This window comes from Triticum dicoccoides, chromosome 7A (genome assembly GCF_002162155.2).
Source record: "Triticum dicoccoides isolate Atlit2015 ecotype Zavitan chromosome 7A, WEW_v2.0, whole genome shotgun sequence".
Taxonomy (NCBI): domain Eukaryota; kingdom Viridiplantae; phylum Streptophyta; class Magnoliopsida; order Poales; family Poaceae; genus Triticum; species Triticum dicoccoides.
Window position 1 is genome coordinate 17,493,084 of NC_041392.1, and position 11,021 is coordinate 17,504,104.

General features: G+C 44.3%; 1 long non-coding RNA gene across 1 annotated transcript; it reads right to left on the minus strand.

Annotated features, from left to right (window-relative positions):
• Positions 1-8,971: 8,971 nt before the first annotated feature.
• On the minus strand, positions 8,972-10,377 carry LOC119329343. Its single transcript, XR_005159440.1, has 3 exons — positions 10,363-10,377; positions 9,344-9,447; positions 8,972-9,274 (listed from the first exon to the last, which is right to left on the minus strand). It is a non-coding gene; the product is annotated as an uncharacterized LOC119329343 (long non-coding RNA).
• Positions 10,378-11,021: the final 644 nt, after the last annotated feature.

The following is an 11,021-nucleotide window of genomic DNA, read 5'->3' on the forward strand; positions in this document are numbered from 1 at the left end:
CCCCCTCCGTCTTGGCCGCCTCGCGTCGCCTCCCCGGGAGGTGGCCGGGGCGGAGCTCGCGCCCCTCGCCCGCGGGACCCCGCCCTCCCCATCTCCCCCCGCCGCCGTCGGCGGGCGCCCCCGGCGCTGGCCCGGGTGGTGCCGGCGGCGGCGGGCCTTCCAGTCCCCGCGCGCCCGTGCTCCCTTCCCGGGGCAGGGAGGCGGCGGCGGTGCAGCCCGGCTTGGCTGCGGTCCGGCGGCCCTGCGGTGGCGGCCGGCGGCCGGCGTGGTGACGGCGCCGCTCCTTGGCGGCGGGGCGGCGTGGTGGTGCCGGGTGGCCGTCGACGCGCCCCCGGCCCAGATCCGGGCACGTCGGGCCCCATCTGGGTCCCTGGGGGCCGGCCCCCCGGCATGGTCTCGTTGTCTGCGGCGCGGTGAGGAGGAGGAGCGGCTCGGAGTTGGGGCGTCGGCGTCGATGGCGTGCCGGCAGCAGCGCGAAGGCGGGAGCTTTACGGGCCCACGAGGGCTCGGCCGGGCCTGTGGGCCTACGGGCCTGGTGTGCTCCTGCTATTGCGTCCGGACGGCTACTGTCGCTGACGGTGGAGGTGGGGCCCTCCCGCGTGCCGATGGTGCTGATGCCCTAGTCCCGGCTCTGATTCTTCGTTGTGCTGTTCTCACTTCGCGGTGCCGTGGTGAGACGGCGTGGAGGCCTCATGACCGCGTTGGCGTAGGGTGGTGGTTGGTTTGGTGGCGGGATCCGGAGCGCCCGAGGTGCGGGTTGGGATCGGGGGAAACCCCTGTCGGCGTGGCCGACCCCGGCGCGGTGGCGCCTGTGGGTGCCGCCTGACCTTCCGGGAGGGCGTCGGGGGCTACTCTTCCTATCGCCTCGTCGTGTACCGGGGGAAACCCTTGGCAGCAGCGTCGTCATCGTCGCGATCCTTCTTGGAGGTGTTGATTGGTGCCGGCGCTTCGGAGTCTTGGAGCCTAGTGGATAAGACCGGTGGGCCTAGCGATCACGAGGCTTCTTCGTTTTTGTTGATCCGCCGTTGTCGGCATTTGTTTCTTTTGCTCTTTCTCTGTTGTTTCTTTTGGGTGTGACTGTGCTGCTTCCGCCCCAGCACCTATCCCTGTATGACCCGGTTGGTTGCTTTGTATACAAAGCGGGGGGAAACCCTTTTTCGGTAAACATGGATAAAATTAATTTCACGCAATCTAGGAGGTCATGAATTTTCAATTTTGAACCGAGGTGTGAAGCAACTAGCAGTCATAAGAAACAATATCAAGGATAGCAACCTCTAGATAGACGAGCCAGCTGTGAGATCCAGAGCCGAAGCCTCTGTCCAATTGGTAAGCTGGCGGGCTTCCATCCAAGCACACTGAAATGTATATATGGGATTGGGATCACAGTTCACAGCGCCAATACATATGCAAGTGTAATAAGCAGCCATTATACATGGAAATCAGTGGACATGTGAATGATTCTGTTCCCCTACACCCCTCTTATAACATGATTTTATTTTGCATAAGAAATCGCTAAAATTTAGAGAGATGTGTCGAAGCAAAACTAAACTTTGAAGAAGCTAACTGATTCAAATTAGCGGCCGATGCTAGCTCTCATTTGAATACATGATACTATGCGTACCTGCGCCCTTCTCTGCCGCTCCGGCGACGAGGGTTAGCTCCGGCGGCCGACCCATGGTAGTTGGCGGTGAGGACCAAACGAGAGGGCACATCATCACGGAGGCCAGGAGAAGGAGAAGAAGCACCAAGCAACCCGGTCGACGCTGGAGGAGCTGCTCGGCCGCCATGGCCTTCCCGGTCGCCGGTTTGGTCAATCAGAGACTACTGGCTCGATCTGCAATTTAATCCTTGCTATGCTGAACATACAAACAAACGACGCAGCAATTTCTATTAGTCTATGACCTACCGGGCTGTGGCTGGCATGCATGTTACAGTAACATGCATATGGCCTCGATCGTCGATGGCATCTCATGACAACGTACATATTCCCATGAGATTTCAAGGAATCTCTCGTACAATGTGTAACCAACCACTTTTAAAAATGATCCCATGAACCAGCTGACTTCTCTTTACAAAATAAACGAATCTGGGCAATACTCACGTATTGATCCTAATTAATTGCATAATCTTTTCGAAGAATAAGAATGCAATAATTTGTGTACTAGTATTGTACACATTCCTTAATCCTAGTTAATGCAATAATTTGTTTTCGATGATTAACCAATGCAATAATTGTGTGATTGCTTCGCTCATACACAAGGATGCCCAGCCGCTAGGGTTTCTCGTGCCTCCCGCTTGCGCCGCCGGCAGTCTGCCTCGTTTCCTGTGGCCTTAGGGCCATGGAGACGTGATGGATCCTGACCATTGCCCATTTGATGCTTTTTTGAGTTTTATTAGGGTTTGTGTCCTGCTCAAAAAGGTGACGCGGCGGCGGCTCTTTCAAGATGGAATAAGGTTCTCCCCGCCTATCCCTTGCCCCAGTGGTGCTTTTAGCATCCTTGAATGACATGTGGGGGTTTGTCTCAGACGGATCTCACAGGATTCGGTCGGCATTTGTCTTTAGTGGATCCATGTGGATCTAATATTCATTTGTCTGTCTTCGTGTGTCTAAAAATTCAATCATTCCGATTTATGCTTCTCTTCAATGGCGGTGGTTGCTGTTCTGCTACGTTGGGCTTGTCGTGTCTTAGCACGACGACTTCTCGACTGTCTATTACAACAACGTTTGCCCGGCTCAGATGAGGGAGGGGCGATGAAAGGAGAGCGCCTTCGGCTCGCTCCAGTACTTGTAGTCGTCGTAAGATGCTCTACAGACCTGGATGTAATTTCTACTTTTGATGTTCTTTGTACTATCTTGAAAGTTGATGAATAGATCGGAAATTTTTCCCCATAAAGAACAACACTTGTGTATTGGATAGCAACATGTGTGTAATACAAGGAGAAAAACTACCAAACAAAATATCAAGTAATGTATCATTAACAAAGATAGTCTCATTTTAATCCTTGCGGGTTTAATTTCAATATATATTTAGAAAATATTTTAACTAGTTTTACTAAAATGCTAGTAGGTAATTAAAAATCTTGAATGTATTTTATGAAAAGGTTCATCATGCATCTTAAAAATACTCAACATGTGTTTAAAATATATTAATCGCATACCTCAGAAAATGTCATTGTGTTAAAAAAACATCACATATTTCAAATAGTTCATGAAGTTTAAAAAAAGTTCATTGTGTTCAAAATATGTTCATCGTGTGTTATTTTACGTCACCTGCTATTAAAAAAAGTTCATAGTTTATTTTAAGAAAAACACCGGATATTAAAACAATGTTCACTACTTATTTAAAAATATATGATGAACATGTCCAAAGAAAAGATGGATATTTTTTAAATACTTGATGTACAATTTATAAATACAGAATGGAGCGGGAGAAAAAAAAAATAATTGAAAACTTCTTTTGAACACGAATTCACTTGTATAGAAGAAAGAAAAAAAACAAAATGTACACCAGGAAGCAGAAAAATAAAATAAAAGAACGGAAATGAAAGCAAAGGGTACAGAATAAAAAATAAAAATGAAATGAAAAATGGATTAAATAGCTTATAAAAACGAAAAATAAAAATTGATGAGAATCGCAGTTCGCCTGGCCGCTTCTGAGCCGGCCCATCTAGCGTCGCCCTTAGGCGAGCTGACAATAAGTTTGGCAATAAGCAAGATATACCACTTGGTATGAGTGGTAAGCTATATCAGGGCAGCCTCTAATGAACTGGCCTAGTAGGGACCTGTCGCTTGGTTTATTCATTTGTTATTTTTCCTCAAAATATATTGTTATTTATTCTTTCTTGTTGTTTTAGTTTTTCTATATTTTCAAAATGTTCTAAATGCATATATTAAATAAATTAATTTATTCAAGTTTTTAAAAGCATTCATTTGCAAAACATTTAAAAAATGTTCATGCATTGTAAAAATAATGTCCACCCAACTGTTAAAAACTATTGTTAGCATTCAAAAACATTCATTACATTAAAAAATGTTCACATGTTAAAAACATGTTCGTGGTATTCTTAAAAAAATATGTACACAATGTTCGTGTGTTCAAAAATATGCTCGTCACATTTGAATGTAAATATTAATGCAATGAAAAAATCCATGTAACTAAAAAAATATTTCATATATTACAAAAGTATTATGGCATTTAAAAGCAATACGTGTTTCAAGAATATGTTTGTGACATTTTATAAAATTATGCAATATAAAAACTGTTAATATAGTTTTATAAAAAATGTATCATACTATTCAAAAAATCTTCACTGTGTATTTGAGAGATTTTTTGCATGTATCTGACAAAATATTCAACATGTATTTCAAAAACAATATCCATCATGTTCTAGAAGAAATTTTCAACGTGAATAAAGAATGGTTTGTGTCTATACGAAATATGTATAACATGTATTTAAAAAATCGGCATGTATTTGAAAAAAATTAAAAAATAAAAACAGATGAAAACTGTAAGAAAAAGACAAAAAAGCAAATCAAAGAAATAAAATCCGCATAGAAGCTTATAAAACCAGTCCATTCTGCGCCACATAGACGCCAAATCGCACAGCAGGAGTCGAGCGAGCAACTGAACAGTCCGGCCAATTTGCCTGTACAGAGTTCATCGATTTGGGATCAATTGTTTAGTAGGTTCAGGTTCGATTTTTACTCGGTTTTTTATGTTCACCTTTTGGTTGTGTCTTTTATCAGTTGCTTTTTGTCTTTACAAAACTTCCTTCTTAAAAAATATACAGTGTTCAAAAATTGTTTGCTTTTTCCGAAACGTTTGCTATTTAAAAAAAATGGAATTTCAAAACTATACCTTTTCAGAAATTGTTCAGATTCAAAAAAATGATCGTATATTCAGGAATTTTTCAGGAGATAAAAATAATAATCATATTTTAGAATTTTGTTCTGCAACTTCAAAACATGTTCCAGTTAAAAAATCATAGATTCAACAAATGTTCGTATTTTCAGAAAAATGTTCAGGAAATTCCTGCTATCAAATTTTGTTCCGCATCACAAAATTGGTTCCGTTTCAAGAAAAACACATATTCAAAAAAATTGTGTTTTTGAAAAAATATATCATATTACCATCAAATTTTCACGTTTTGGAGAAATGCTCCGAATTTTTTTAGAATTTCAACACATTCAAAAAATCGTTCCCATTATCAAAAAATATTATATTTCGTAAAAGTCAGTTCATATTTTCAAAAAAATGCTCCCAAATAAAAAAAAGCACCAGCTGCAGTGACCAGGTCGGCCTCGTTGATCGCAGCAGTGTTTTTTTTTTCGGTCACTGTTTCTTCTAGTTGGACCGGCCTAGGTAGCAACGCTTTGTGGATCCGGGGGACATTTTGACGCACAGAGCATCGCATAAGAGCTCCCCTTGCAAGCCAGGTATATGTGTTTAGCAGCAAATGGAGGCTTGACATTCTATCCAAGCTGACACATCCACACTTTTATCGTTGTAGAAAATGGTGAGCCTAATGGGAGCTTCATACTGTGAGGCCTCAATACCTTTGAAGGTTTCCCATCTCATCTGCAGTAATCTAGAATATAGTAGGCACGCTATATTTATGCCAGATATTCAAGGACTATTGTGTCGGTGAGAAAAATTATGGACAGATATACTGTTGTTTGCTAATATTCTGTTCATTCACCAAGACCTTCACAATAAATGCATCATATATACAAGACAGCAAAAACAGAGGCCTATAAACATAGTCATATGAAGGTAGATGGTCACACAGACACTCCACGCAGCACAAAAACTACGAAAGCTTACGCAGCTGCGATCTCACGGCACCATCAAGGCAGTACAACAGATACTTTACGCCTGAATCAGCACAATAGCTTTAGGTTTGCAACAATGGTGTAAAACAATACGGCACACAATCACTTCAAATCACTGGAAACACCACAATCTTATCAATAAAACATGATACGCTTGACATTTTTCCAAGATGGCGGGGAGAGGCCTTACAGCAACAATCCCGAACGCTCTGTTACTGTGTGCACCCCTATCTTTTTGTGTGCACCTCTATCAACAAACCAGTTGCCCGGCTATCCAGCTCAATGCAAAATTGAGCCTGGAAGGCTGCCGGATGAACTGTGATTGTCAGCGTTGAATTTTACAGCGTTAAACCTAGCATGATGAGAAAATAAAGAGGAAACGCTTCTTGTGCGGGGAGTTTACTGAGAGATACAGAGTGGGTGTACCTGGCATACCTGAAACAGTTGGAATTTTCGTGTTTACTTGGCCAGTTAAACAACATTTAATTATCAAGAAGTTGGACAGAACAATACGTTATGTGTAGATTTTGCAACTCATCAGCGGTAAATTTGTTCTCGCCCCATAGGAACATAAGGGCATCTACAGTCGGACTGCACAAATTTGGCCCCTAAAACGCGCGCCGACGCGCCCGGTCAGCATCTGGGCGTGTCCGCTTTGACCCTCTATTTTTCTGTTCACGCAGTCATGTCCCTTATTTTTTTCCTGATATATCCGGTCACATGCATGTGATTGATAGAGAAGGAGAAAGACAAAGAAAAGAAATAATAAAAGAGAAAAAGATGCTTTATGTGGACCCAATCCTATGTGACGGACGCAGAACCACTGACTGGACACACCCGACCACTCCTTATACTCATCCCATATATGAGATGATTATGAGTGCTACCAGACAGCCTGGACATTTAAGAAGGCTTTGAGATGAATATGAGACCTGTGTGCACCATGGCCGATGTCCAGGGCACCACGCGCACATCTGACACACAGCCAACGGGCCTATCAAGATGGGCCCGTGCATGAGCCGGCTCTACGGCCTCTGCACAAGGTTGACTAAAGCAGGCTAACTAGGAAGGAACGATGCGTACAACCCCGACAGAGAGGTCCCACACACAAGTTGGCGCTGCAGCCGCGGCGCAAGCCTCGCATGTCGCAACCCAACCCGCCTGGCACAGTTCGATGAGGACGATAGGAAAGCTTGTCTGCACCTTCGTGCACATGACAGGTCCCTCCCGAGCGCAGCCGACGCCGCCCAATGACGATGGACCCTAGCAGGCCAAGCGGTCCACCTGTCATGGACCTTTCAGCCGGACCACCCAGGCACGAGCCATCCGGGAAGATTGGATGGCTCGAAGCAGCACCGAGAGACCCCCCCCCCCTCCCACAGCATGCCGCCTGGAAACGGACGGCTCGGAGGACCATCAACTGTAGCGACCAAGCCAGCCGGATGGGGCTAAGAAGCTGACAGGCGGGTCTAGCTAGGCGCTCATACACTACAAGAAATATGTCAACTTGTGACCACCACTATTGGTCACTGAATGGTCACAAATTTCCATTTGTGACCTTTTTGTGACCAAAAACATAAGGTCAAAAGCTGGCCGTCATAAATTGACTATAGCGACCTTTCTTCTGGAATGGTCGTAGACGTTTGTGACCAAAATACGTCTACTGTGGCATTTTGGTCACTAGCAACCTCCACAGGCCACATAGGCATCCAGCGTGGCAAGCTGATGTGGCACAAGATTCAGCCTGGTCTGATTAGGTGTTTTACATGGGCCGAGCCCATTAATTCAGCCTTTTATTATTTTTTTCCTTGGTAATTCTGGTCGGCTTCATGGGCCAAGCCCAACGTTGTAGCCTTTTTTATTGTTGGCCCGTGACCTTTTATTATTTATTGCTTTTCTATTTTCAGCCATTATATATTCAAGCTGGTCCCACTAGTCAGATGGGTCCCACTTGTCATGATCATCTCTCAAATTGGTCCCACATGTCAGAAATGTACAAATTTGACAGATTATTTTCATAAGTGGACCCATTGGTCAAGTTTCCATTTCACAAGTTTTCGGATCACATACATAATCAAAAAGAACACATAAATTTCATCAAATATACCACTAAATAAATCTATTACAATCTTTACAACACATATATGCTACAATATGCTACTCTTCACTAAGTAGAACTTGACGGCTTCACACTTCACGTCTTCACACTTGCTTCACACTTCACACTTGAGCATCTGTAAAAGAGGAACAACCACAAATTTAAATCTCAATTGCAGTATAGGCCATATGCAGAAGCAGTTCAAAGTTGAAACAACATCAATTAAACACACGCGCACAGAAACATAGGAGTCAAAATGCAGTATAGGACCAGGACAAGGAAACTCCTGTTATCAAATCAACGCACAGCTTGTAGCAAAACAGCAACAACATACATTATAACAAGAGTAAGCTTGAATCAAACAGCACAGAAACATGTGGATATCTCATGTGAGCATCATGATGTGGTTTTATTAAACAATGATACAGCAACAGAATACAATATCTTCAATGCAAATTATGGTACTTGTAGCAAAACAATTTGAAACAACAACTACACAATACATTATAATGAGAGTAAGCTTGAATCAAACAGAAAAGGGAACATTTTCCAGTAGCAAGACAGTTTGAAACAACAACTACACAATACATTATAACGAGAGTAAGCTTGAATCAAACAAAAAAGCGAACATTTTCCAGTAGCAAACATTGACAGATTGCTGCTAGTGCATACTAGTATGATTCACACCAGAGCAACCATCCAATTCAATGAGCACATAAAAGTAATTTAAGTGGGCAAAGATCCCCCCCTCCCCCACCCCAAATCTATAGGAACAGAATAGCTACACTGCGTCAACGGACACAACTGAGCTCACATGCAGTAAGACCAAAGCAGAGGCATACATGCATACCAGCAAGAGAATTGCTCCTGCTAGCTGATGTTGCTGCCACAAAATGCATGACACATTAGTTGCAGTACAAGCTATGGATCTGGATTTTGGACTGAGATCCAACAGGACGTACGTACAGGGAAGTGCAGATATGCAACTAGCAGGAAATCTAAAATACTTGAGATAATGCAGCAAGAACAGCAGGCAATGCAATGATAGTATGAGAGCACTGTAGCTCTGGAAGTAAAAAGAACATAATGCAGCGATGTGCAAGTCACTGAACTTTATAGCAATAACCTGCCACAGCTCAGCGCTTATGTACTTCAAGCTGTCAAAAGCATAGATGCAATATTAATCCTTGTACTCTGCAACAATAGGGGATAAAACTGCATAAGCTTTGAATTTTCACCGAATAAGTTCGAAAGAAAGTATAGCAGTGCGTAAGCTTAGGTTACCTGGTTTGTTGACCAGAGGTGCCTTCCACTTTGCCCTTCTTGTTCAGGTTCTTGATATTCTGAATACACAGAAATCTCAGCTCAGAACTTGTAATACACATCGCTGCTTGTCTAAGCAAATATACTACCTAGTCATATTGCCATGAGATAGTTCATGGTATACCTTTTGTTTCCATGGCCCCTTGAACTGGTTTGGAATGGTTGGAGTTGTCCATCTCCCATCTTATACAATCTGCACCTTCAAATAGAACAAATATATGTCAATAGATGAGCAGAAAATACCAACTACTCAACGAAAAAACTAACGTGCAGATAGTACTCGAACAAATCAAAGAGGAAGGAAACAAGACATCTGCTTTGCTAGCTAGGAGTGGGTAAATTGAAACATGAGCATGTTGGCCTAACGTTATCGTAACAGCCGGATGGGAACATCCATTCTCACAAACAACATGCCTCTAGCAAACAACATGCCTCTAGCAACTTTGACAGCAAAACCAGATTCAGTTTGGAAACCAGAGGCCGGCCTATCAACAGACTTGTGTCGTGTACCATCAGACCTGGATTCAGTTCAGGTTTTCAATGTCTCAATGGTCTATAACATTGAAGCTCACACTTATAGCTCAGCTGGCAATCAAATCAGGAAACTGTAGCTAGTCCCTTGATTCAGACTATCACAGATGTACTACAATTACAGGGAATTGTAATGCTTCATGTAAAGTGTATGTATATTATGGTCCGGCTTAAATTCTGGCCGTGTTGGTGTCTCCATTTCAGATAATGTAAGTAGATTTGACAATGTTGGTGTAAGAAAAACTTCCATTTTTATTAATGACAATACACAATAGGCATAGGTGAAGGAACCCTGATGTGATCCAGGAGTGCATGTAGATTATGCTACGCGTTAATATTAAATGGAACATCCAACTTAACGGCGGGGCACTTACCCGTATGCACCATGCAAGGATTAACACAGTGTTCATACATACTACTACTACTACGACTACTACTAGGTACTCCATCAGTTACTAGACTTGGCACTGCTAGCGGTTTACAAATGCCCAAATAACAGCAACAAGCAAGAGAGACTACATGGAAGAAAACATGCAAATTAATAGTAGCTAGAGAGATTGCAGTCTGCAGAACCCACCTAATATATATGAGGTTTGACCTTGGCGGAGGGGCTGGTGAAACATTCATCCATAGCATATGCATATGAAGAATCATCACATCATTAGCAGAAACATTCATCACACCATCTTGCCTTCTCCCCTTACCTAGATGGGGAACAGCTTGGTGATGCCCTTGGCGGAGAGCTTGTCGACGATCTCCGACGAGATCCTGAGCTTCGCGATCTCCAGTCCCTCCTCCTTGGCGCCGGCGCCGGCCCCTGTGGGCTTCCTCTTATCCTCGTAGTTCCACCCCTTGTCGGCCACGAACTGGGCGTGCGCCCCAGCCCGCGCGGGCCCCGTCTCCCGAAACCCGAGCGTGGCTGGCTTGGAGTGGAACCACGTCGCCGTCGGCGCAGATCTGGCACACGTCCCCGGCCCCGTGCCTCCCTGACTTCTGCACACAGCAACGAGACAGGTCAAAACCGAGGCTCCGCTGCGGGGAGGAAGGGGACGGGATCGAGAGGAGTATGATGAGATCGGGAGGAAGGGGATGTCCTTGTGATCTGGGTCGCGAGCCCACTCCCGCTGTCGCCGGTCTGGAAGCACCGCCTCACCTGCTCGATATGGGTCGTCGACGGTGGGTGTGACAGCGGATCGAGGTGGGAGGGAGATGGTTTGGGTTGGGGCGGCGGCGGTT